Source organism: Montipora foliosa, unplaced genomic scaffold, assembly GCF_036669935.1.
Source record: "Montipora foliosa isolate CH-2021 unplaced genomic scaffold, ASM3666993v2 scaffold_459, whole genome shotgun sequence".
Lineage (NCBI taxonomy): Eukaryota > Metazoa > Cnidaria > Anthozoa > Scleractinia > Acroporidae > Montipora > Montipora foliosa.
Genome location: NW_027179766.1, coordinates 183,409 through 210,000, shown reverse-complemented (window position 1 = coordinate 210,000; position 26,592 = coordinate 183,409). Strand labels below are relative to the sequence as shown.

General features: G+C 39.2%; 1 protein-coding gene across 1 annotated transcript in view; it reads right to left on the bottom strand.

The window, feature by feature from the left end:
* The window catches only part of LOC137989442 (lactadherin-like), a 433,868-nt gene that overhangs the window by 343,649 nt on the left and 63,627 nt on the right, over positions 1–26,592 (bottom strand). The gene's annotated exons all lie outside the window — the stretch shown is intronic.

Here is a 26,592-nt window from a genome sequence, read left to right as displayed (position 1 = left end):
TAAATTGACCAACAAACCAAGGACCTGAAGAGTCCAACCAGGGAAAACTAACAACTCGTACGTTACCGTACGTCATTCGCCAGTCCAGCTGGTTTAACTTCAGCAGCCGGTTGTACCTCAGCTGTTTGTTGAACTGCCGCCTCCGCAGGAGGGTTTAGTTGTTCCGCTATGGCCTCCTCCGCTACATCGGGAGGAACATGATCCGCGACGGCCATCGAGTAAGTCGGGTTGATCAGACAAAATGCCAAACTCTTCCCTTTTGCGTCCTCGAGTAGAGTGATGGGGTGGAGCACGTGTGACCTCTTTTATAGTCTCATTTGCACGTACCCTAGGATATTAATTACGTATGCAAATCGAGTGCCCCAAATAATATCTTTCAAACAATTTTATCGCTACGATCCTGGTAACTCCACAAATATTTTATTGAGTTAGTTATAAGTGACTTAAACAGCTGTTCTAAATTAAATTTGAGAACTAGTTGATAATTTCTTTCAGGTCTACAATTGAATTGCATTTACAGCTTGGCCTTCTGAGCTATTATGCCATTCCACTACAACTTTATTTCTTGTTTTTTCGGTGCAACGCAACCTCTTAATTGACCTTGGGTGGGGTCCCCATATTTGTGAGGTAGAATCACATTTCATGATAACAATAACTATCATAAAATTAAAAAAAGTTGATCGTTACTGACACAAACAGTTGTTACTTTTCAAGTATTAGAAATGACAAGATATCTAAGGAATTCGTAATTATCAGTTTTGAGTAATAGTCTTAAAGTTTTCAAACAGCCATTCCATTTGAGAACCTTCAGAACATCATAAAAGTATATTGATTTTGAATAACATGAGAAAAAACTCCACCATTTAGTTTATGATACGTTCAACAAAATTTTCATGATGAATGCTGTAGAATATATATGTTTTGTCTATAAACTGTGTGAGAAAAGTTTACCTAAGTTGGAGTATTCTTGACTTCAGATTATTTTTGCTTTCTTTTGTTTTAGATTTCCTGCATTGCCTTTAAAACTATCGTCTACTGTCTTTCATTTTTGCTTTCAAATTGAAAAATATAGACTTACCCAGAAACTGAAGTTTGATTGATATTCTAAATGTCACCTATAGAGCAGAGATTACACGAGAACATAACGCTTTCGCGCAACCAGTTATTTTTAAAACAGAGTGGCCACATGAGGGCCCAAAAACAGTAAAAATTACAAAAAGGGGTGGAATGAGTTGATAAAAAACCCCTGAGTGGGCGTGTAATCTCGGCTCTGTAGATGACTGAAAGAAATGCAATTAAACTTCACGTTCTAGGTAAGTCTCGTTTAAGTTTCTATGACAATTCCAGCAGTCAACTATCCCTGAGATTCCACGAAATTTTAAAGTCATGTGGGCACTCTAGCTAGCACCCGAGCTAAGTATCAGGAAAAAAAAAACCAACAAAGCCAACTTGATTTCATTTGTTTAAAGCTTAGGCAAAACTCATGAAAATGCCCCTGTAACAATGGTGAACAGTAACAAATGGGAAAGTATGAAAAACTGTCAGTATACCATAACGTGGGTTGTAGTAGACAAAATAGCATGTCCAAAACTTTCGCACTCTTTGAATTATTAATGGCCTTGTTTTAGAACTTGTGAAATAAACGGTCTTTTAAAAATATGAACAGCTACATGTACCTCTCATTCTTTAGCATCATCAAAGACCCAAGATACCCTCTCAGCAGCAGTATTATCCCTCCAAAATACCTCTCAGCAGGCACAAATTCCATGTTTCTCTTGCCGTGTTATTACATGGTATGCAGTGGGAAGCCCCATTATTGCGTATGCAGGCAGCTGTGGTCGGTCGTGTTGTCAGAAAGCTCTTTCAAATCTGTCTGTTTCCTTTCCCTGCACAGGGTGTGCAAACCCAAACAAACTGCTTTGACTTCAAGTTTATGTGGTATTCGCATTGTTTTTCAGACCATCTTCCCCCTCCCCCTTCCCCCTTCCCCCTCCTGCTCATCCCCTGAGGTACTGTTGCTTAAGCTTGGACCCAAACCCTGAGTGGAGACGTCACTGAGCAGAATGTGGTGAACTTTCCTTGTTACAATACTCCTCTTTGATATCCACCAGGAAAAAAAAACTGACATTGTTTACTCCGAGAGCTGCATGGGTTTGTAGAATTCGCCATAGGTAGGGATTCCCATAGTCAACTCTTGGAAGGGAGGAAACCATCAAGGCAATGCCCTGTGCTACCTCCCTTATCGTGGCTTTTTCTAGAAGACCCGGAGCCGCCCGCTGAAGTTTCGTATGCTTTTCCTGAGGTAAGAATTCGCTCATGTCCATGGAGTTCAAAACAATGAAAGCCCACGGAGTGACAACCTGCGTTGGTATTGATACTGACTTCTCTTCATGGGTAAGGATGCCCAAATCTAGGGTATCTCTAACATTGTTTTAACATTTACAGAAAGTGTAACCCACTAAATATGAGTCATCAAGGTAACCACTTGTTACGTGCCCAATTTCTCTGAGTTTGGAGGAAACTGATTTCATCATTTTGAAAAAGAGGTGGGGAGCAGATGATAGTCCCTTAGTCAAGCGTATGAATTGGTAAGTTTTTTCCTCAACAAAACTTTAGGTACTTCTGATGTTCTCCGTGGACTGGCTCTCGTTAATTGAGTGCAAGTATGGATTGAATCCTTTTAATGCACATTAACGCAAAGAGAATTCACTCCACAAGTACAATTCCGCCGCATTATCAGAGGACGTCCGAATTCGCAACGCTTTTTAATTAACTTTTTAATTAACGTTTAACATCATGCGGTAATATCCATCTTTCTTTGGTCTTGGGAAGATATTAGAGATAAATTCCCCCTATTCGTATGTGCTTTCTTTGATAATTCCCTTATCAAGAAATTTCAAAATCAACATTTAATGATTTCTCCTCATTAGAAAATCTTACTGGCCCAGGGCTAACAAACTGCACAGGTTGAACTAAAAATTCCATTTTGTATCCTGTTACGGATAAGTCTTTTGAGGAGTCCTGTGTAAGCACTATCCTTTTCTTAATATTAAACTCTTGAATTCTGCTAGCTACTATAGCTGTAGTATCTGGGTCTATCATTTCCTTAGAGGAATGAGGCAAAAAAACTATTTCTGCTTCTCCCCTGGACCTTTTCCAGATTGATAGCGGGATTTGCAGAAATACTAGTAGCTTTGATGTTTTGGATAAAGTCTGACTACGTAGGCATTCCAGCTAGAGTTATATTTTGTTTTCGTCTCTTCCCTTGAATCGCAATATGCAGGTAATTTCCAATGAAATGTGATTGGCTCACATTTATAGCATGACCCAAGATAACATCACTCTTGACAGACAACTCGATAAGAAATTGTATGAGGCGTACCTTTTCACACCCTCTCTAAATAAAGAAAAGTACGCCTGATCGCAGGTTAGGGTAGTACTTTCGTTTAAAACTGCTCCCCATCCATTTTTGGAAGCATGACAAGTTGACTATTAAGTTAACTCGATATCCATTCCGTTTCCCTGAAATATTTATTTTTATTATATGGAGGAGAGTGTTTTACCGGGAACTAAACTACTCGTAGATTCCATATGCCACTTCATCCGGGACCCGAGTGGCGTATTTTCCGTATGTCACCTTTGTGAGTGTCGTATCGTTCAATGACGTCACGATTCCCGCCTTTGTTTTCCCGCCTTTTTTTATAAAGGCCAACCGTATTTTTAAAACTTGACTACATTGAAACACAATAAAATCGGAAATATTCAATATTTAGTATCCATATAATAAAAAGAACATTACACGTTGGCTCGAAGATATGAATTTTATGTTCTCGTGGCAAGAACAATATCTATAGATATTGTTCTTGCCACGAGAACATGAGATTCATATCTTCTCGCCACCGTGTAATATCCTCTATATATTTTGCACATTAAAAACGTGCAAATCTCTTGTCTTCTATTTTTGGTTACCATCTCCATCTTTTCCCAGTGCCAGCTCAATCTCGTTCGCCGGCAGCGAACAAATAATGCATGGAGGCTGCATTTGGGTGATATCTGTTTAAAATCACTGCTTTCGTTATGCAAATGTGTCAACCACAGGAACAAAAGACCCTTTGTTTCGACAGCCAATGAGGCTCTAGTTGGCACATTAGTGCCAATAGGTGACGTCAACGATATCTTCGCTATAGTACTGAGAGTGGTATTACTCACCGATATCTAAAGGGTGCCCGCATTTTACAGCACAACCGGTCGTACAATTCTCTGTTATGTTTGCTGTCGCGCCTTATCTGCCGTGCGCACTGGGAGCTCACAGTTTAAAGGCAATCTCGTTTCTCGTCGAAGGACGAAAGGGCCACAAACAAGAGGGTCGTTATGTGGTATACCGATCCATGGTCATCCATTTTCCATTTGTTCTCATTTTTTTTCCAAACGCAAAGCCCCACTTTCTCTTTGAGGTTTTTCGAATTGCGTGGAGGTGCATCCCCCTCCCCCCCCTCCCCCCCGAAAGGCTCATCTAGAGAAATAATTTGACAAAATAATTTGTGCAGAATATGATTCCCAAAGTTTGCAGAGAGTCAATTAAAGCACTGAACATTTTTTTAGGGAGTCGTGTGCGAGCATTTTCAAAAACAGCACAAGAGAGAAATCAGTTGCGTGAGATGTGTCTGCGATGTGACCTTTGCAAGACCAAGACAATAATAATTAACGAGCAAACGTTTGAAATCGTTTGTACACTAGTGCATGGGTTTGCAACGGTTTTTGGTCTAGATGTTAATTTTGAAAAAGATATGCATAAGACCACGGCCAAAAAAGAATTATTTTCGTTGTCGGCACATTAAAGTTAATTTTAAAAGACCAGCTTATCCCAGATAAGGTTTGTAAAAGATCGGAGCAACTTTTTGATGGGTTCAAACTATTTTCGAAGAGAGGAAAAAAAATACAATTTCTCACAAATCAATCGAATTTTTTGCCCCAGAAGGAGAAAAAAAAAGAAGATTTACAAACCAAAAAAGGAGTATTTTATTCTTTTGATATGTTCTCGGTTACGGAGACAGCACTCCTTCTCGAGACAAGTTTAACGGGCGTTCATATGAGAATTACGTGACCGAGACAAAGTTGAGCCTACTTAATAGTGCATATCATCATTTGCCCTTGTTTCCTTTTAGTTCGTTTTTATTAAGTACAGTTGCGTTTTCACATTCAGAAAATGGACTGACAATCTTAACGGAGCAGTAATATGTAGTTTAAATAAAAGGCTGTTTTTGAATCGAGAGTTTTCATTGACTGCTGTGAGAATTTTGGCGGGAAAAACTTTTTCATTCGAAAGGAAACGCTGACAATATGTCTAAGCCCTCAAATTGTTGATTCTTTGATTTTTATTTTATGCGTGCGCACTTAAGATTAGGCTGTCTCTTCTCGGGTAGTCGGTAGTCAGACTGGGGGTTGTCGCTCACCCTAATCTATATACCCGCGGAGCCCGCGAAGCTCGGGAACAAGCCAATGACGATTGGTATCCATAGAAACATAAGGGCCATTCAAGATCATTTACTGTGCCTCTGTATTGCCTTTCCTGGACCGCTACATCCAAGAAATAAACAGGCTAATTTTTGATTCCGTTTGGGCAGGGATACCCACTAATTTAAAAAAAAACGCCTTAATTGGTAAAAGGAAATATGGTAGCCTTAAAATGTGCGATTTCAAAATCATGGGAAGATAGCTTGGGTTAAGAAAATTATAGATGATTCACAGGCTTCCTGGAAAATAACTCCAAAGCAATTCATATTTTAGAATTGCATGATTTCACATGGAATTTCTATTTTAATGTTTCTTTTACAAAATACTATGGTCTTCCTTCTGCAATCCCAAAAGAAATGGAAAGGAATTCAAACCTAAGCAACCCTACTTGGACTGTTGATCGCAATAACACTGTCTTCATTCTGTCCACCAGATACACTCCTCTGTTTTTGTGAGCGTGTTTGTTCCTCCTACCGCAGCGGCTGGAACCAAGCTAAGATGCTCTGCCAAGGATTTACAAGAAGTAACATTCAAAAAGTTTATCTCATACCTTTTTTGGTCACAACAGAAGTGAAAACAATGTTTAAATAACAAAGTGATCCCTAATATACTGCCCACCCGGACCTTCCCTTCATCCATAATGACTCTTTATTTCAACTGTCAAAAAATGAGTAATATTTACAATTTTAAGCTATATATCGAAATTATTTACAAATTTTAAAAACTAACTTCTTTGTTCACAAAAAAACTATTGATGATACGTGAATGATTTAAAAATGGGAAAACGACAATTAAGAATTAAGAAGTCTCCTGATGGTCTCGTAGAAAAACGCTACATGTGACGTAATAAATACGAAACTTCGAGGAACAGACGCTACACTACGTTGGAACAAGTTGCGTTATTACGGCTGGTTTTGGTCTTTGTTCCAAAATTGGTGGCACAACGGAACAAGCGAAATTTAATTTACCCACAAGCCAAATACTTTACGGCTAGCATGGCAGGACAAAGGCTTGGGGATTACTAAACTACTGTTCACTAACCGCCAAATATTGCATTTCTGCGCATGCCTCCGCGGGGATGAAGTGAATTTCCAAAGCTTACTTTTTCGTATCTGAGCAAAAAGTTGAAATTCTTAAAGAGATCATGACTGCAAGTAAATCACTACATGATTATTACCGCACGTGGGTTTTTCTTCTTTAAGTCTGTAGGCTGGCGTTTGTATACGTTTGTTATTCAGTAGCCACCTCTTTGTAAATTCGTCTTGCGCATCTTAAGCATATTCTCTATGTATGAAGCGTAGTGTTTAAAAGGAATAAAATATTTTTAAAACACCACCCAGAAAAAAAAAAAGTTTGAACAAGCCTTATATACGGAAAAAGAAGATCTTTGGTAAGCAACCTGACGCGTGGCTGGAGTACGCCGGAGTCATGCCAAAGAAAAATCCACATCCACCACCACATATGCGGAAACCGAAGAAGTGGTCGCCCTCAGGTGCTTTTGAACCCAGTAAAATGCTGTCTAAAGTATAAACCTCCGTGGTAGCACTTATCAGTGATCAGGTTTGAGCTTCCAGGGAAAAACAGCACTGATACATATGGCAGAAATTTAAGTATAGGTGCTGCTTAAAAACTGTGTTCAGTCACCTTAAACACCAACAATTTGTATATTAGGCTCAGAGCGAAACAGCAACACATATGATCCCATTTTATTGTGTGGTTGGTTGAGAAAACATGATTTTTCAACGATTAATGAAGATTCGAGACAATTTGTTGTTACTGCTTTGAAATGTTCTGTTTTCTTGTAGCGTAATTTGCTGTTACTGCTATGAAATGTTCTGTTTTTTTCTGTAGCTTAATCCAGCGGCGTTTCCACTTGCCAATAAAGAAACAATTTATCTATGTAGGGGAAAAATTGAAATTTTCAACTGATTTTGAGAGTGCTTTGAAAAACTATTTTGAAGTTGGAAAGACCATAAAGATTATTTACACATGACCTCACATGTTTGTTAGGTGAAGTTTGTTAGAGATTGTAAATTTAAATCAGGATTGAGTTTGTTGTTTCTCTAGTCTGCTCCGAGAGGCTTTTCCCTGGGTACTCCGGTTTTCCCCCTCCTCAAAAACCACATTTGCAGGCGTAGCTCAATTGGCTAGTGCGCGGCTTTCGGAGCAAGGGGTCCCCAGTTCCATCCTCGGTGACCTCAACGTCTGTTTCCACTTTCCTCTGATCTGTGTAGCTAAGACTTAAAATATCCGTGAATCGGAGCACTGACAGAGGGAGCGGGTGAAAGGCGCACCGTCGGCTTCCATTAATACCAGTTTCGTAACTGAAGGAACTACCGAAACTTGTAAAGGACTAAATGATTTGAAAGCCCTAAGGACCCTCTACTGTTCTTTAGTAAGGTCTAACCTTGAATACTGCTGTGTGGTATGGTCTCCGTATTCACGTAAGAACATTGACAAGCTTGAGGGAGTCCAGAGACGAGGAAGGTAGCTTGGCTTGAAAGAACGCTATACATTGCTTTATATTTTAAAGCTTTTTACAAATATTATTCATGAATTATCTTTGAAAAATGCGTGGTTACCCCCAATTTCTTTTTGGATTTCAATAACACTTGTTAAGATCTACACTTCCTGCATAATCACACACCGGGGCAAAAATATCTTTAATTAGTAGGCGCCGTCCTTAAAATGGGCAATTATACCATTTTTTTTGATGTTCGAAAATCCTAGGGCAGGCAGGCAAGCAAGAAATTTTACAACAGATGTTCCGAAAACTGTAGATGTCAAATCGTCTTCCGAACAGATATTTTCGGAAAATTGACGTTGGGTGCCCCTAAGTGTAGCCCGATATAGTTCTAGTAACAATCTCGAGTAAATGCGCCAACCGCCTCGGTCCTGGGATGGTAAAAACTAGAATTAAAGCGGGCTATAATTTAGCATAATAGCTGCAAGAAAACCTTGCAACTTGGTGATCGGAGGCCCCAATCTTGATCTATAACATCGTGAATACTTCATCATTAAACGTATAATCGTCAAAGTCGAAAAACCTACTCAAGTGAACAGCGGTAAGATTACATTCCCTGAGAATCCACTTAATCTAAAGAGAAAAACTAAATCTGAAGCAGACGAGAAAGAAGCTGCGGTTCAGGCACTTAATTAGCTGCCGTAATGAACAATACTCACAGCGTTTGTGTTGTCTGTAAACCATGCTGGCCTACCACAGGTGCCAGAAAAACCTGGCATGTCAGCCACACACAGTCCAGCCTTCCTAAAATAGTATCAGTGTGGCTTTTTACCTTAGCGATTCTGCGCTCAGTAACAGACATACGCTCTGAACCTTCATAAGTATTGAGAGCAATACCCAACCAAGTGTAACTTGCGTTGGTTCCCATTGGGACTTAACCTCATTAATAACAAAACAACGCTAAAGCAAGTTAGTGTTAACTGACAAACTGCTGATCTTGGCTTCGTTTTTTTTAGTTCCGATCCCGCTCCAAAGCCGTCATCGAGAAAAAAAGACAACGGAAGTACCTTTCCTTCCCGACTAAGTCAATAAAGGCTTGAGTAACTTTAGAAAACAAATACAGAGCGGAGCAGAAGCCGAAAAGCAAAATTACACACTGAAACTATTTGAACTTTTCGGTCCCCAAAAACGTAGGTAAAAGCTAGGAATTTTCTATGGTCAGGAAACATTTCTGTCACAGTGGATATAATCAGAGTTGAGGTTACAAAACTGACAAACAAAAAACCTGTAGAAATATCTTCACACCAGTAATATTTGCTTAAAAGACAAAATTTAACGTGCATCAAATCAAGCATAATTTTTTTCTTCCTGAGATTTGCACAGAAACTGAAAAGGGGATTAATAATTTCAGGTGGGCGAAAAAGCGGTTCAATACATTGCTATGTTAAATATTTAAAAATAACGTCAAATAAAAGTTTATTGTTTGCATGAACTCACCGTAAGTGAATGTCAGGCGGCGCCCGAGTGGATGCACATCACAGAAAGGAATCTTGTAATCATCACGTATGACACTAAAGATAAATCCCGTGGCACTAATCTTAACCCATTCATCATAACATTTCGACAACTTGCCGTTAACAAGAGCTTACTGGAATGGTTCTTAAGTATAGCCTCCGAAATTAAACAATCATCAGTAAAACAGTCTAGAAAATACTAAAAGCAAAATTGAATATCACTACACCTTCGAATAGATTTGGACAGCCGGCTAGTCGTTGACCGGTATGAGACTTGGAAGACAGAAGGACACCAGGTTTGCTTTCGCCAGGGTTTCGTCACCCTAAAAGAAAAACTTTACCAAGCAAGGGGTCTTGGTTTATTCTATCGTGTCAGACAGCTCCATATTAAATCGAAAATTGTCTCCGCTTGCCTTCATCTTGAACCGTAGCGACTCGTCGAATATCAGCTTTTAAACTTCTCTCAGATATGGCGATCCTTGAACTTCTTGGCTTCGTAAAAGATCTGTTGCTGATTTGGAGTTAAGTGATCAAAAATTGGCCCGCCATTTTGTTTGTGGCTTTGTACATGGTGGGCAATGTCAATATCCTGCAATGACACATGAGCTCCCATTCCATTAAACAAGGCAATACAGAGGTCGCCTGTCATCTTGGCAGATTCAGGAAAACCAATTTCTGGGACTCCTATAATTTTAACGTGAAACTGGTAGCTATAGTCTTGTAGGTCTTCGATTGCTTTCCCGATCGTGTCAACCTTAGATTTTATCTCAAGTAGGCGAGAATTTAATCGCTGTATCTCCCCCTGAACATGTTGATGGAGTCTCCGCGTTAAGAGAAGCTTCGATGCTCTCGCGTGAGCTGGGTGGTTCCATCTGCTGATTGGTCACTTTCGGCGTTTGTTTGCGTATGGGCCTTCTTCGCGTGGCTTCCATACTGGCCATAGACAACAGATTTCGCACCCAGAGCCTCGAGTTGAAAAGTTTGGAACCGAGTTTCAGTGCGCAAAGCAATATAGAACGAGATTAGGAAATATAATTTCGAAGAAAATAACGGTGGTCAACCAAAAAACCTAGTTCAAAAAACTGCTCCTTTTATTTGTTATTTTATTATTATTTTTTAATTGCTATTAAACAAAGAATGACATAAACAACAACTGCCGGACATGTTTACATGTAACGCACGAGCACCCTCACCTCTCTCCACCCAGACTCACACCCACAAACACACCCACGCGCATGGAATATGTTTACATAATAGTAAAAAAAAGAGGAGCTATTGGTTTTGATAGGGGTGACAGTTTATACTCAACAAGATCTAGATGGGAATTAACTGTACAGTTGGAGAACAAGGTGCTGTCTTTTTTTTGTTTTTTTTGGTTTTTAATTTTTTACAATTTTGTTTAAAGCAATAGCGGTTCCCATTTCTTTTGTGTTATTGTATCGGCCTTCTCTAGTTTATAAATATATTTTAGATGTCGTAAGTATTCTTAAAAAGTCGGCTTCCATTCTTTGAATTTACACAGCCAAATGAAATGTTTGCTTGTCAAAAAACAAAACTTAATTTGCAAATTGTATTTAGAGGTATGTGGCTTCAGTCCCAATCAATTATTTACCTGGAAAGTGTATTCTTTACTAACAATCTTACAGGCCTGCGTCCATGGAAAAACAATATTCCAAAACAACGCTTTTGCTACATTCCCGAAATAAATGAAAGAGGCTTTCATTTCCATATTAATAGAAGGTGCATTTCGCGTTATCTACTGCTCGGCAGTGAAATTTGTTTTCATTTCAACGGCGTGTCAACAGTCCAAGAAAACCAACAACTCGATTAGACAGAAAATCAATGATCCAGCTAACTATACCACGTGGTAAGGCAAAATTACGTAACTTGTTGACTAATGTAGTAGAGTAGAGTCCTTACAGTCGTTCCGTTTCCGTCAGTCTCCAGGGACCATGTATCCATCATGTTTATCAAAGCCAAAGTACTTGACGATTTCGGGCCCATACTGGCTACTTTCAATGACGTCTAATACAGCAGGTTTGTGATAGTCGTCTACAATGAATCGTTCTCCCACTTTAGAGATACAAGGCGTTAGAGAAATAGGTCTCAATATTTCTTCCGATCCAGAACTGGTTTCTTTTTCGGCACGGGTGTGACATCGGCCATTTTCCACACAGGTGGGAGGCGGTGTTGTCTATACGAAGCATTTAGAATCTCCGTAATCGGAAGGCCAAGATATCGGCGTACTCCTTGACTAGCAAGTTCGGGATCATGTCTGGTCCGGCGCATTTAGTGGGGTTGACTTTTAGTAGCGTCCTTTAAGTGGTTTCTACAGAAACACATGGAATATTCTCTTCAGAGAGACTTTCAAGCAGAAGTGGCAACTTATATTCCACTAACGGTTCATGGAAGGCTCAATTGACCAAGTTAGCCTGCTCCACTTGGGAAAGGTCTGAAAAGTGATCCGCATTAATTTGACTATTTAAATCGCCATTCTTGGCCTTTGCTACACTCAGACGCTTCATTCATCTTTTAGGGATGTTCATCCTTTAGATGTTGTATCCTGGACTCATAATGCATCGCTCTACAAGTTTTCCCCTCTCGGTTTACTGAATTTTTGTAATGCTTGAACACAGTAGAAATCGTACTGTCCTAAGTCTCGGGGTCACCCATGGCGCGTCGGCTGGGCACACGCGCACTTGCTTTAAAGGCATTAAAATATCAATTCCGGCGAGGATAGCTTGCTGAAATACGGCCCTCTTATCCTCGAAGCTCCCAAGCGAAGCGAATAACAATAGCCAATCAATACCGTTCAGTTATCTCTCTATCGATGCCTTACAACATCTTGATTTTAATGCCAAATTAAATTATTAAAATGCAGTTGCTCAAGTAGTAAGTATGAGATCGGAAAATGCGGAGGGTGTTTTCCCAGACTCTCTGGCATTTTATTTAGAAGTAGATCATTTTACATCCTCGTTTCCAGGGTCCTCCCTCCTCCTCGCTCGAGTAAGTTCCTTGGTTGCGGCTGGTCAAGTGTCTTTGTATAAATATCGAATCCGCACTGATGGTGGGTCCCATCCTTAATTTTATCAACACGAAATTTCAATTCTATCTTGGGGAGGGAGAATGCCATTTTTTTTTCTTTGCAAAATGCGCTCACCCTCTAAGTAGACATCCAGTTTTTTTTTTCCTGCAACCGACGGACGGCAAAGGACTTTCTGCTTCACCACGCAAAAGGCGCAAGAGAAATATCATTAGGTTTATTTTTGAAGTCTCAACCGCACGCTGTCGTAACATTACATTCGTGAATATCGGATGAAAGCCACAACTATTGGCGAACCTAAAGTAAATAAAAAAGTAATGTTTCCCAGATAATACAGCAAGGAAAATACAAACCAATAGCGTTGCCGGATACGAAAAACCAAAAACCCTGAGGGAAAAATGGAAACATATTCCCCGAACCAAACACAGTGCCGCAAACTGAGCTGAAAAGCAAAATTTCAAACTGAAAATATTTGAACTTTTCGGTCCCCAAAAACGCAGGGGAAAGCTAGGAATTTTCAAGGGTCAGGGAAAATTTCTATGTCACAGTGGATATATAATCAGACTTGAGGTCACAAAACTGACAAAAAAAATCTTAGAAACGATCTTCAGGGCTGTGGAAATATCTTCACGCCAGTTATATTTGGTTAAAAGACAAAAAATAACGTGCCTCAAATCAAGTATGAATCTTTTCTTCCTGAGATTTGCAAAGAAACTGAAAAGGGGATTAATAATCTCAGGTGGGCAAAAAAAGCGGTTCAATACAACGCTATGTTAAATATTCAAAAATAACGTCAAAAACAAGTTCTCCGAGTCTCAATAGGAATAATACGCAAACAGCGGTTACAAACATTTGCTTGAAATGCATAACTTTTATAAACTTAACGTTTTCGTATTTTACAACATACATCACCAGAAGTGATTATTATTCAGTTACAGATAAATTTAAATTCAAAAATACAACTGTACGGAATGGGAACTAACGAAATTGATTGACATAAAACGACACGAATATGCTAATAATAGGGATAAAGTTTCTCACTGCCAACGTTTTCATTTAACCTGGCTTTAGATCACGGATCAAAAGGGACTCTTCAATTTTGCAATGCATGTCTGATCGACCAGTTGCTAATATTTCAAAATGATCCTACTTAATTCTATGGTTGGTTAAGAAAATATGATCAGCAATCACGGCAATCATCGGTAAAACAGTCATGGTAGTACTAAAAGCAAAATTGGACATCACTCTACACCTTCGACTAGACTTGGACAGCCAACTAGTCATTGAAAGGTATGAGACTTGCAAGACAGAAGGACACCAGGTTTGCTTTCTCCAGAGATTCGTTGACTTAAAAGAAAAACTTAACCAGGCAAGGGGTCTTGGCTTATTCTATCGTGTCAGACAGCTCCATATTAAATCGAAACTGGTCTCCGATTGCCTTCATCTTGAACCCAAGTGACTCGTCGAATATCAGCTTCTAAACTTCTCTCAGATATGTGCCGGCGGAATCACTGTTAGCTCGATTGAAGACGGACATTAAAGATCTCTGCGCTTCATCAAAACTGAAAACCGTCATTAACCTTAGCAACTGTTGACCAGTCCAGGATTGTTATCAATTTTGATAACCACTACCAAAACAAACCATTAGCCAATCACTGCACAAATTCTCGTTCACGTGACATTATTGATCACCAACTGCGTGAAAATTCAATATGGCGGACGATATTGTGCAACGCGGGGCAAAGAGGAAGGAATTTTCAATGCTTATATGACAGTGAAATGCATAGAATGTGGAATGTTTGGGAAAAGTTATTTCGAGGCATTATTTTCAATACCTAATCTAACAACTGTTCCGAGTGAAATAACACAGTAAAGGAGACGACAACAGTTAAGCTAAAATGCACTGTTTATTCTTCGATACTGGGCATGATATTTTCATCAGTCATCAGTCGGCTTCTTTTTCTTGGGAGGCGAAGCTGGGGCATTCTGTATAAAATAAAAATTAAACAAGAAAAGTAAGTAAATAATTTCGTTTTTGAAACGGCTCTTAAATTCAGTGCTGAATGCATAGGAAGCGATGGTCCAACGAAGGGGAAAATTACGTTTTATTTACACGTTACGACATTAATATTGCCAAAGCCGCTGAAATGACTCCCTGTATGTGTGTGTACGGCTTAAATACCAAAAACATGTTACCGTACGAACGTGTTTGTAGCACGTCTTTGCACAACTTGGAGCAAAATTTCAAGGATCATTTTTTTGTTCCAAAGTAAGAGAAATGTATGATACTTTCAAATGGGCTTTAGTATTAATTTCTCTAGAACGTACTAAACCTTAGACAGAAACACCATTCAACCAAATTAAAAAAAAAGTGTAAATAAAATAGAAATGAGAGTCCTCTTAATGAAAACGAAATAATGAAGATGCAAGAAACCACATTCGATGAATTAATACACCAAAACTCCAAATCATAAAATGACCAAAACAACAATTTAAACAATTAAACATCCACTGTATTCGGTGATTTAGCCAAATGAAGTACCCTCTTAGTTACCAGCCCTGTGATACTGTGTTCGTGTTTCTTACATGTACAAAGTATTTTAAGTTTTATAATATTTATTATACTTTGTCAATGACAATCTTTCTTTACTTGCCTCTTTATGCAATAGCATGACATCATCAGATGTGGCAGAGAAATCATCTAGGAGATGCTGTTTCAGTCTTTGCTTCTTCCAATCTTTTTGGCCATTTACTGTTAATGAATTTTAAAATAAGTATGATCAAGTAACAACATTAATAAAAATGTTCAATTAAAATTAAACCACTCAATTAAAATAAGAGTATGCAAGTACATATGTTGTCAAATGTGTTACTTGATTATGAAAACAGTCAGCCCACCCCTCCTCTTTCAGGCAATTGACTCTAGCTCGGCTTGCCATATAGTGAGGATATCAATGACATCACCTATTAATATTAATGTGCCAACTGGAGCCTTATTGGATGCCGAAACAAAGGGTTCTTTTGTTCGGTGGTTGGCTTTTTTAAATATCAAAAGAAATTTGATGTCAATGTTTGTAAACAGATATCTTCCTTATAAAAGATATTTTATAATTATGAAAAGCAGTCCCCATTAAAAAGCTGTCAATGTGAAGAAAATCTGGTCCACAATCTTTCATCAAAATATATTTTGTTCAATTTACATGCAAAGTTGAAAATCCATAGACTCCGTACTAAAAAAAAATATCCATATACACACACACACACAAAGGATTTCAAATTCCAGGGAGAGGAAGGGTGCAGAAAGACCAAAACACTCAAAGAAACCTCATTAGAATTTCCAGATTGGTGAAGGGGTGTCAAAATGCACCTTTTGTGGGGGAGGAATGGACATTTTATGGAACTACACATTGAAGAAAAAATCCTGCTAAATAAATCTCAAGGCTTTTTCTAAAAGACAGTTGTCAGGTTTAATTAAGCTACATGTACTGCATAATTGTTCAAAATGTTAATGTTGATAAACAAAAAGGAAAAAAAAAACATTTTATGTTTATTAACACAGCTAATAGATAAAGAATGGTTTCTTCATGCATTTCAGTCACTCTTCAGTCCTACCAATTTGGGGATTTGGTAATGATTAAAATAATCCCCATAATGGACAATTTAAACAGAGAAGAGACTTGCAAAAAATATTCAAAATCACAAAATGTAGGTGGTAGGATTCATAAATTATAAATTGTGGCATTTGCATTACCTTGGTGCAAGCTTCTCATCTCTTTGCAAAACTGCATCATGCATTGGTACCAACCTCTGTATAATACACACATGTCAAGATGCAGCATGCTTATCTTTGCACCCAGTCCACTTCTTTAACAAAACCTGATCATTATCTATGGCAGTTAGAATGTCTCCTTCTGGCATAGCAGGGAACCATTTAACCAGGATTTCATAATGTTATACTGACGACCCGGATGAAAATTTCCATAAATATCCACTGCCATTCTGCTGCGTGCAATTGAATGCATAACCAGGTTGGATCCAAACATAATGGAACTAAAGTTGTGTTTTGTTACAGTTTGCAGGGGATCAACGGCCATCACTTTTTTGACAGGCATTGTTCTTCTGTCACGAAAGCGTTAAGCCTTCCACTGCACTTTTCAGAATTGATACCAAAATATCGTTCAAAATCATCCTTGAATTTATTCTTAGGCCTTTCAGTCTTTTTCGACGCTGTAGAGCCACAAAATCTACACAAGTTTGCCATTTTTTTTTTTCCTGTGGGCATCAGCATCCGCCATCTCAACGCCTAGGTTTGTAGGAGTAAATCAATCAAATATGGGCGCCATTATTAACAGCACATCGCAAATCAAAATACCCCCTTGCACATTTTTAATAGATCGTGCACAACAGCAAAAACACGTGAAAAGTCAAGTAAAAGACTTGAAGATATCGACATATTTTTTGCAAATGCTGGAAAAATCTACAAGTGCCTTTAATCTAACGACAAAGTGGAAAACGTACCTGACTTTGGGATCAAATTTCATGCACTGTCCCACTTTACAGTTAACATTTCCAACCGTTCAACCCGCTCTGCCACCGCCATCTTTTACAAAGGCGAAGAATGTTCCTTTGTTGTCCATATTGAATAGAATTTTGGATAGATAACCCAACTAGTTCCGAACAAAATACGAATAAAGTGAAGTGTATACAGAATCCTCCGATTTCTGCAACGGCCGCCATGTTGTGACGTAACACGGTTATCAAAATTGATAACAATCCTGGACTGTTGACTAGGGGTGATTTCGAAAATTGCGTATAAACAGTGTCGACCTAGAATTACCAATGACATGCTCTACCTAGATTAAATACACCAGTCACTACCCGTAATCCCTCTCTAACACCTACTGCAACCCAGGCCCTAACGCTCTAGTGACACAGAAATATTCAATTTCAGGCTTTTTGGCTCCACTCAGTCCCCAGAAATGTCCCTTTTTTTAGTCTGGTTTTAGATAAATAGACATTCTAATAGACATGATGTTTAATTTCCACTTCCTTCCGGGCTCAGCAAATGCGTTTAGTGGAGACAACGATTTAATCATCGTTTCCCTCCCTTCAGTTTTTTGTTTTCTGGAATCTGCAAAATGGAGCAGACACGTGACCAGCCGCAACCAGGGTACTTTCTTCAGTAAGGAAGAGAGAGGAGCCTGGAAACGAAGTCGATCATTTCCAGTTGTGTGCATAGTTACCTGACCTTTGTATGAAAGTGAGGCTTGAGTTGACCTCATTTTCTTATGTAAATTCCTACTAGTTAGAATGAGAACAACATCATTGACACAAGAAAAGCAGGGACGTTTGAATAATAACGAGGTCAACTTCAGTCTAGGTGCCATTTTAAGGCCTGGTCATTAAGCTCAGAATTGTAAAGAACGCTATTTAAGATAAGGTCTGATTACTGGGTTGCTATGTATGGCAATCCAGTCGAAATCTGTGTTGAATTTTTCCGTTTTTTTCTCCGTCGGAAGACAGAAAAGCTGCGTAGTTGGGTCATTTTTGGCACTCCCATGCGAAGTATTCTCTTTGTTCCTAGAGTCTTCTCCGCGTATCTTTGCTACAGTCCTGTAGGTTTAAGAGGGTTATAGAAATGCGTAGATTCAGGTAGATTTTATCCGTTGGAAAATGCGAATGGTGTTTTATTGGATCCTTAAACAAAAATTTACCTTTATGCTGCTCAAGGATGGAACTTCAATTGGATAAACAACACAAGCGGTGAAAAATGATTATGCGACAAGCAATAAACTTCGACATTAATTGCATTTTTCGCCGTCGGATATCAAAGTGAGCTGTTTTTCTAATATTTTACTAACTATAATGTTATGTGCAGTGCACGACACTGGACCCAAATGGAAAATTCTCTGTTAACTCTTTCTAGTTGGATATGGGTTTGACAAACTGAGAGAAGGAATCGAAACTCTTTAGTGGAAGTAGATCCGTGTTTACTAAAAGTCTGGCTATTTATGATTTCATCTATCTTTGCTCAACTCTACACAGTCTTCAGGTAAAAAAACAGCAACAACAACAACAACAAACGGAAATTTGACTAATTGTCGTTAGTCAAGAATTGCTTGAAAGAAGGGTTGTTGTCCATTTTACACTTTATTATTCAAGGGAAAGGTTCTTCAGGAAAGGGTTTGTTCCTGAAATTCGGGCAAGAATTTTATTTAGTTGCGTGTGGTTTTTGCCATGGAGTGTGTTGCTTGTTTGTACGCATGCGCACAGAATGAAATAGGAAGGTTTTTTTGCCTCTAATAGCAAATATGTTGTTTCTTTCAATAAGATTTTTGGCTGAAAAAGTTAATTTGGGAAGCCAACAATATTTCTTCAAGTTCATGTACTTTTATTTTTACGTTCTTGACCAAATTTAATTTATGTAACCATTTTTTACAAGCAAGAAGATTTTTATAAAAGCAGTGACCTTTTGTACGGGACCCGTACACCGATACGGGGGTCGTCTCAGAATGGTTATTACAAGTTCTTATCCTAACCTTGAAAGACATACCCACGCAATTATTTCGAGTTAACTGTTTAAAATGGGTGCTTACACTTAAATACTGTTTATCAGCGCTATTTGAAATGGGTGCTTGGACTTAAATTTGAGAAACACAAGTCTGGTGAGATGGCCGGTGACATCGAACGAAGATGGTATTTCGTGAAATTAAACATACATGAATGCCGTTGTTTGATAGCTGAACTGTACATAAAAGATTTAAACCCAGTGTTATAGAGTGTTTTCACTCACGTGATCAGTAACCTTCCTTTTCCACCGAAACAAAAGAAAGCATTTGCGCGTTAAAAGAGCGTAATTCCCAGAAGATCACTTGGGGAGACCAACATCGCCGCCGTTCTTTTGTTTAAGGACACCAACATGGCCGCCGTGACGCTACGTGAAACACTCTATTGAACCGATAATAACCATTGCAAGAAGACTTCCGTATGAGTAGCAAATATAGGTTGGTTGGTGTACGGGTCCCGCGCTAACAGCTGCGTCGCAGACAGACTAAACCAACGGTATAGTAAGTCTGCGAAACTGCACCGAAAAGCTTGTTCAGAGTTTACAGGGATTCCTGTACCTTTCTGATTGGATGGATTCTTACGCCCTTTGGGATTGGACGCACACTTACTTGGCAAGTCACGCATCCGTTATTTGCATGAGAGAAAAAGTGCTTTGCATTTCAACAGCCAAAAGGTCAAAAATGAATAGGCCATGTTTATTTATTTTGTTTATTTAAGAATCATGAAAGGGTATTGCTTGCGAAGAGATGGGAACAGTTCGACACACTTGCCGAAATTGAGAGTTCGAATTTTGTCTTCTTTCTTTGCAACACAATAACAGTTCATAAATATTTCTGGTGTTCACGGCTTTCGGACTGTCTCAGTGACAAATACAAGAAACTACAAACAAGAACTTCCGACAGCGAGTTTTCCTGCTCAGATAGGAGCCAATCAACTTAAAACTGATCTTTTAGGGCGAGTGAGTAAATGTCCAATTACAGAGTGCGTAAGATTCTAGCCAATCGGACAGGGGTACAGCAATCCCTGTAAACTGCGAGATATCAGAACAAGCTTTTGGCAGCTGTTGCGCAGACGGAGTATATCTAGGTTTTGAGCTGGGTTTCGAGTTACATGTCCGGCTGCGTGCAGTCTACGTGCTAATAGTCAGTTTGATTTTTTAAAGTAAATAGTGATTCGTTTCCGGACTGATAATTTGTTAGGGTGTTTGCCAATGAGTACAAGAATTTGAGGAGGAAAAACACATACCAAGCGCTACCTAGTTTACGCTCATGGAGCGGCTACAACAAGTTGCAAAAATAGTGGAGACACGTCACCTTCTTAGGGCGTTATTAATTTACCTATTAACTCTCACACTGCAGCTCCCCCCTTCCCCCTACCCTTATCAGTGTTGCTAGCAACTTCGTCCCTCGCAGTTAGTTTAAAAAGCCGCCGATGTTGTTGGAAACACGAGGACCGTTTAAGCGGTTATTTCTGATAAGTTTGTAATACCGACCATGTTAGTTATCTTACTGTAGATATCTGTAGGGCTAGCTTTCCCGTGTTAGCCCGCACGGGTTTGGTGTAAATGACCGCGGAAACTTCGGTTTCCGATGCTATCAGTTAATCCAACAATTTGATTAACTCGCATTTATCTAGGCTGAAGTGTCTACCGCAAGTTCGGACGAATTTTCTTAATGAATGCTGGAGAAAAACTTTATTCTATAAATTGCATTTTTCTGTGAGAACGTTTATCATATTTGGAGTATTCTTGATTTCATAATATTATCATTATCATTATGATAGTCATCATCACTATCATTATCATTATTATTATTGTTGTCTTCAAAACTAGCACACTGTCCTGGATTTTCTCTTTGATTTCATGTGAGGTTCCACCTACCTTTTTGTTAGCTTTGCAGAAGGTTCCTTATACATTACTTTCCATGCTTATTGACCATCTAAAGCGTGAGGTCAAGATGGCTGGATATTGGCCAAGTTCTCTTTTTGCGTGTTTATAGACCGAGAAGAAGGCCAATATCCAGCCATCTTGACTGGACAAGTTTGGTCAGTAAAGGATTATATGGGATAAAATACCAAAAAATAATCTTTGATCTTGCGTGAACAAGCAAGAAATCCCGAGATGGCAAGATAGCTCCATCTTGCCCGCCAATCACATCACAGAATTTGCTTCATCTTGCCCGCTCACGGAGCGAGTCATATAATAAATCTTCATAACAGTAAAATAACTCAACTCCCTGAAAAGATGTTCTCGTGACTCAATTGTCTTCACGATCTGTAAGTTTATTGCTCCAAATAAACGGTCAAAAAATGTATAAAGATATGCACCTGGTTACTGTTTACAGATTTTTAAAAGTTACTTAATTAGTAAGTCACTCATAGCTGTTTAAAACAAATCTCAAAAGTAACTGGTAACTCTTTCAAATCTTCTGTAAAATTGTATTTGGACCTTTAACTAAATGCCATTCAACTACATTTTTCTGTTTTGCTTTTTGGTACAACGTGGCGTCCCCATTAATTTTGTGATAAAGAAGCACATTTACGGGCCATTAATAATAACACCAATGATAAACAAGTTGATCGCTACTGACACAAACAGTCGTCACTTTTGAAGTATTGGAAATGGCAAGATATTGAAGGAATTCTTAATTAGCCGCTGCATTCGAGTAATGATTTTATTTATGTCGATATTTCTCCCCGGTCTTGATAAATAATGCAAGCTGTGCACTTTGCATGTGATCTCACTAGTTTGCTACGACATAGAAATTCGGAAAAAAGACGTCTACAAGAATGTTGTTGTTATTTGGCCACCAATGTGACTATTTATTATGTCATCAACGAAAATCTATAAAAACAGCAGTGAATTTAAGGCATTTTCAGCAGAGGTGGGGCCAGAAATTGTTCCTACTGTGACCCAGGGCTTTTGATGTTTCACGCGAAAAAATTGGGGAAATAGCGCAGCACTGACAGCAAATCGCACGAAAAATTACGCAATTTTCCTGTCACCTTATTTTTCCTAGTCACATATAATTATATCTAATTTTACAAGGTGTATTGAGAGCCTAATAAGTCCATCTTAATTTTAATGCTAAATTAAATTATGAAAATGAAGTTGCTCAAGTAGTAAGTGTGAAATCGGAAAATGCGAAGGGTGTTTTCTCAGACTCTGTGGCATTTAATTTACAAATGGACCATTTTACATCCTCGTTTCCTGGGTGGTTGCGCCTAGTCTCATGTCTTTGTATATAAATCAAATCTGCACTTGGTTCCTTGACTTAATTTTATCAACAGTAAAATTCAGTTCTATCTTGGGGAAGGATAATCCACTTATTTTTCTCTACCAAATAGCACTCACGTTGTAAATAGTCTCCCAGTAAGTTTCTTTTCTGCAACCGACGCGAACTGATATGCACGGTAGCAGAGGACTTACATGTATGTTTTTTGAGTTTTTCTTAGGTAAATAGACATTCTCGCCATATTGCAATATCATATTCGAAACTGTCTACTGAGATAAAAATTTTATCAATGTTTCCTTCCCTTCAATTATTTTCTGGAAACTGCAGAATCTAGCAGACACATTGCCAGCCGCACCCATGGCTCTTACTTAAGTGAGCAAGAGAGAGGAGCCGGGAAACAAAGTTCACAATCAACAGTTGTGTGCATAGTTACCTGACCTTAGTATGAAAGTGAGGTTGGAGTTGACCTTATTATGATAAAAACTATGTAAATTCCTACTAATTAGAATGAGAACAACAGCATTAACATAAGAAAAGCAGGGAGGTTTGAATTATAACAAGGTCAACTCCAGCCTAGGTACCATTTTGAGGCCTGGTCATTAAGAGCAGAACCGTAAAAAAGCTATTGAAGATAAGGTCTAATTACTAGGTTCCCATGTATGGCAATCCAGATGCAAAGATGCAGGGAATGGAACTTGATACTGAACAAACACAAAGGAAAGCATGCTCAGGCTAACGTACAGTTTATGGGACGCCAGCTCACTCCGGGGGACTCAAACCAGACTCCCGTAGGATTGAGGCGATTGTCGCCTTACCTGAGCCAGACGACGTCGCCGCCCTTAAGCGTTTCCAAGGAATGGTGAACTACCTCTCAAAGTTCATGCCGCATCTGAGCGAAATGACAGAGTCGTTGCGAAGATTAGAAAAAAAGAAGTAGAGTCACAGTGGCTGACGTAGCATAAAGTCGCGTTTAACACAGTGAAGAAGTACTTAACCGAATCTCCAGTACTCAAATACTACAGCGTAAACGACGAAATTTACCATTCAGTGTGACGTATCCTGTAGACGGCCCAAACCGCTACAGAAACAAGAACAACAATCTTCCGCCACCGTAAAATACTTTATTCCGCATTAAATGTCTTAAATAAGAGTGCCGGTACGCAAGCGTGTGCGATTCAACTGAAAAGAAACAAAAATTATAAAATTATAAGTGAAATGTACGCAACCTAATAGCAGTGACATTGTACAAAATAAGCATAACGAATATACTTAAATAACTGTTGCGAATAAAAAAACAAATGGCCCACAGAAGATGAACGGTAACAGCTTGTAGAAACGACGCATAAATAACTCTCGCAGGGGAAAAAATTATATACACAGAGTTAACTTTTATATCTTGAAGCTATGAATAAATTAAGTGTATAAGTTTAAAGAGAACAATATACTAAAATCATTTGTATTGGCGTTGCACATCCAACACAGGTCTGGGAGCTGTCCTCATGCAGAAGGGCTAGCCCGTGTGTTACGCTTCAAGAGCACTTACAGACGTTGAAAGTAGATACGTCCAGATCGAGAGAGAACTGCTAGGCATTTTGTGGTCTTGTCATAAAATTGACCAATACAAATATGGCGGAGAGATCGTACACGTCGAGTCTGACCATGAACTGCTACAAGCAGTGTTCACGAAGTCAATATATCAGTCACCTATGCAACTACAAAGAATGCAAATTACTCGCGAGACATTCAGTACAAGAAAGGCCGACTTCTGTTCATCGCAGTCGCCTTGAGCAGCGCCTACAGACTAACTAACAAACAGACTAACAACCGAGGACGCCAAACGCGACAGTATTGAAGTAAATGCCTTACGAGAAGTTCGGCATGAAGATGGACTTTCTGTATCGCCCACACGACTACAACAGTTCAAACGAGTCACAGAGTATGACCCAGAGATGCAGCTATCGTTAGTGCGATACACAAGGGTGGCAATTCTTTCGAAAACATTGGTAGATTACAGGTCAAACTATTTTGAGGTACAGGAACTTAAACGAAGCACGTCGGCAAACGTGATCCATACATTTAAAGTTCAGTTTGCCAGATATGACATTCTGGAAGTTCTTCTTACAGAGGGACTCAATTCAGCTCATCTGAATTTGCAAGATTTGCCAAGACGTGTGGATTTAAGCACAAGACCTCAAGCTTGCACTATCCTCAGTCTAATGGAAAAGGGGAGATAGCTGTCAATGTTTGTCAAGCATTGTTGGAAAAAGAACTAGCATACAAGCAAGGTCATTTACTAGCGCTCTTAGACTGGAGAAATACCCCGTCATTATGTCTGGAAACCTCCCCGGTTTAACGACTAATGGGCAGAAGGACACGAACACTGTTGCGATTTCTCACCAAGTTGTTGGAGCAAAAAGTAGAGCACCAGACAAGAGATAAGTTGGAAAAGCAAAAAACTACCCAAGAGGAGCGCTACAACACGAAAAGTCGACCGCTAATGCCGTTAGAGGCAAATCAAGCGATTAGGATGAAACTCTCTGGTGACACGAATCGTGTGAAGACTCTTCCGAACTACTCCGGCGTATGAAGTAAAAGTTGCCGGCCACCGCTACCGTCGCAACAGGCGCCAACTCAGAACAACGGCTGAGATACCGCCATCTCCCTCGCTCAAAGAAGATTCCTCGCATCATCTTCCACAGACAACAAAGCCTCCCAGCAAAAGCCACGACGCATAATTGATTATTCATGTCGATCAGCCTACAGCCGTGACTTCTCAGCCAGCCGTACAATTACGGAGGTCTATCCGTACCCGGAAACCACCAGTGTAGCATAATGATTATGTCATGAATACATGACTTTGAGAAAGGGGAGATGTAACGATACCGGATTGTGACATTGTGTGACATTCTTATAATGAGGGGGACATTGGGGTGTATTAGAAACCGCAAAACCGCAAAAAAAATCCGCCAAAACCGTCAGAAAACCGATACAATGTTGACAAGTGCGGCGTACAGAGCAAACTACACTAACACTTTATTTCATCAAAGTATTTGTGAATGTCATCGACTTGCCTAAAGCCTTCGTATCTTATAGTACAAGCTAACATCATAGGCTTTATTTCTGCCGCTCTCTCGAGCCCGGACTTTGTGAGCTCATTTTCCGTAAAGCAGCTGGTAATGGAGTAAGTTAACTTAGGAGAATTTGCACACAAGTCCTCTCTAAAATTGCATTTTTGCAATCGCAAAAAGCTATAGCTCTGGAAACTTCAATCAAAACTCTCTAATTGAACATTTCTATTGGCCGTTCCGAAATTCAGCAGGGAACTGGGGTGAGTTTCAAATTTTAACTAATCGATGAACTGACACCACCACATGAAAGATCATGTTTAGAGACCAAGTTATGAACCTTGAAATACGGTTCAAAATCCATATAAACCTCTCTAATTTTGACAAAGCGTCCCCCATAGAGTGTTTTCATGTGACGTCTCCGGGAATTGAGCTCTATTATCACTCAAACGTTTTCTTTTCTTTCGGAGGAAAAACAAGGTTACTGATCACGTGAGTGAAAACAGGCATCTTGTACCCTATGGGACCTTACATTCAAAATATCAGGCCCTAGTACTACCTCATTTTAACTACTGCAATATTGTTTGGGGAAACTGTGGAGTAACTTTGTAGGACAAACTGCAAAGACTACAAAAAAGAGCAGCCCGTGTCTTGACCTACTCTAACTATGACGCTCATGTCAACAATTTATTTGAACTCCTAAGATGAAAATCCCTAGTCTCTCAAAGGCAATTTGAAAGAGCAACAATGGTATTAAAGTCCCTACAGGGACTAGCACCTGAGTATCTCTGCTCGAAAATTGTCCATCGCGATTCTGGTTATTGCTTGAGAGACTCTGTGAATATGGTAAATGTTGCGCAACCACGCACAAACTACTCCAAAAAACAGCTTTAGCTATTTAGTGGCGCAGTTTTGTGGAACAGTTTGCCATTAGAACTAACGAAAGCAGAGTCCCTCAATCAATTCAAACGACTGATTAAAGAGGTTATCTAAGCCATTATTCTAAACACGGCATTCATGGAAAGTATGATATTGAGTAAGATAGTTAATGTAGTTAATGTAGTTTACATAGTTCTATCTATAAATTTTTAATTGTACATATTTTTTTTATATTGCTGGCCCCAGTTGTTCAAACGCTGGATAGCGCTATCCACTGGATAAATCACTATCCACTGGATAACTCAATTGATTT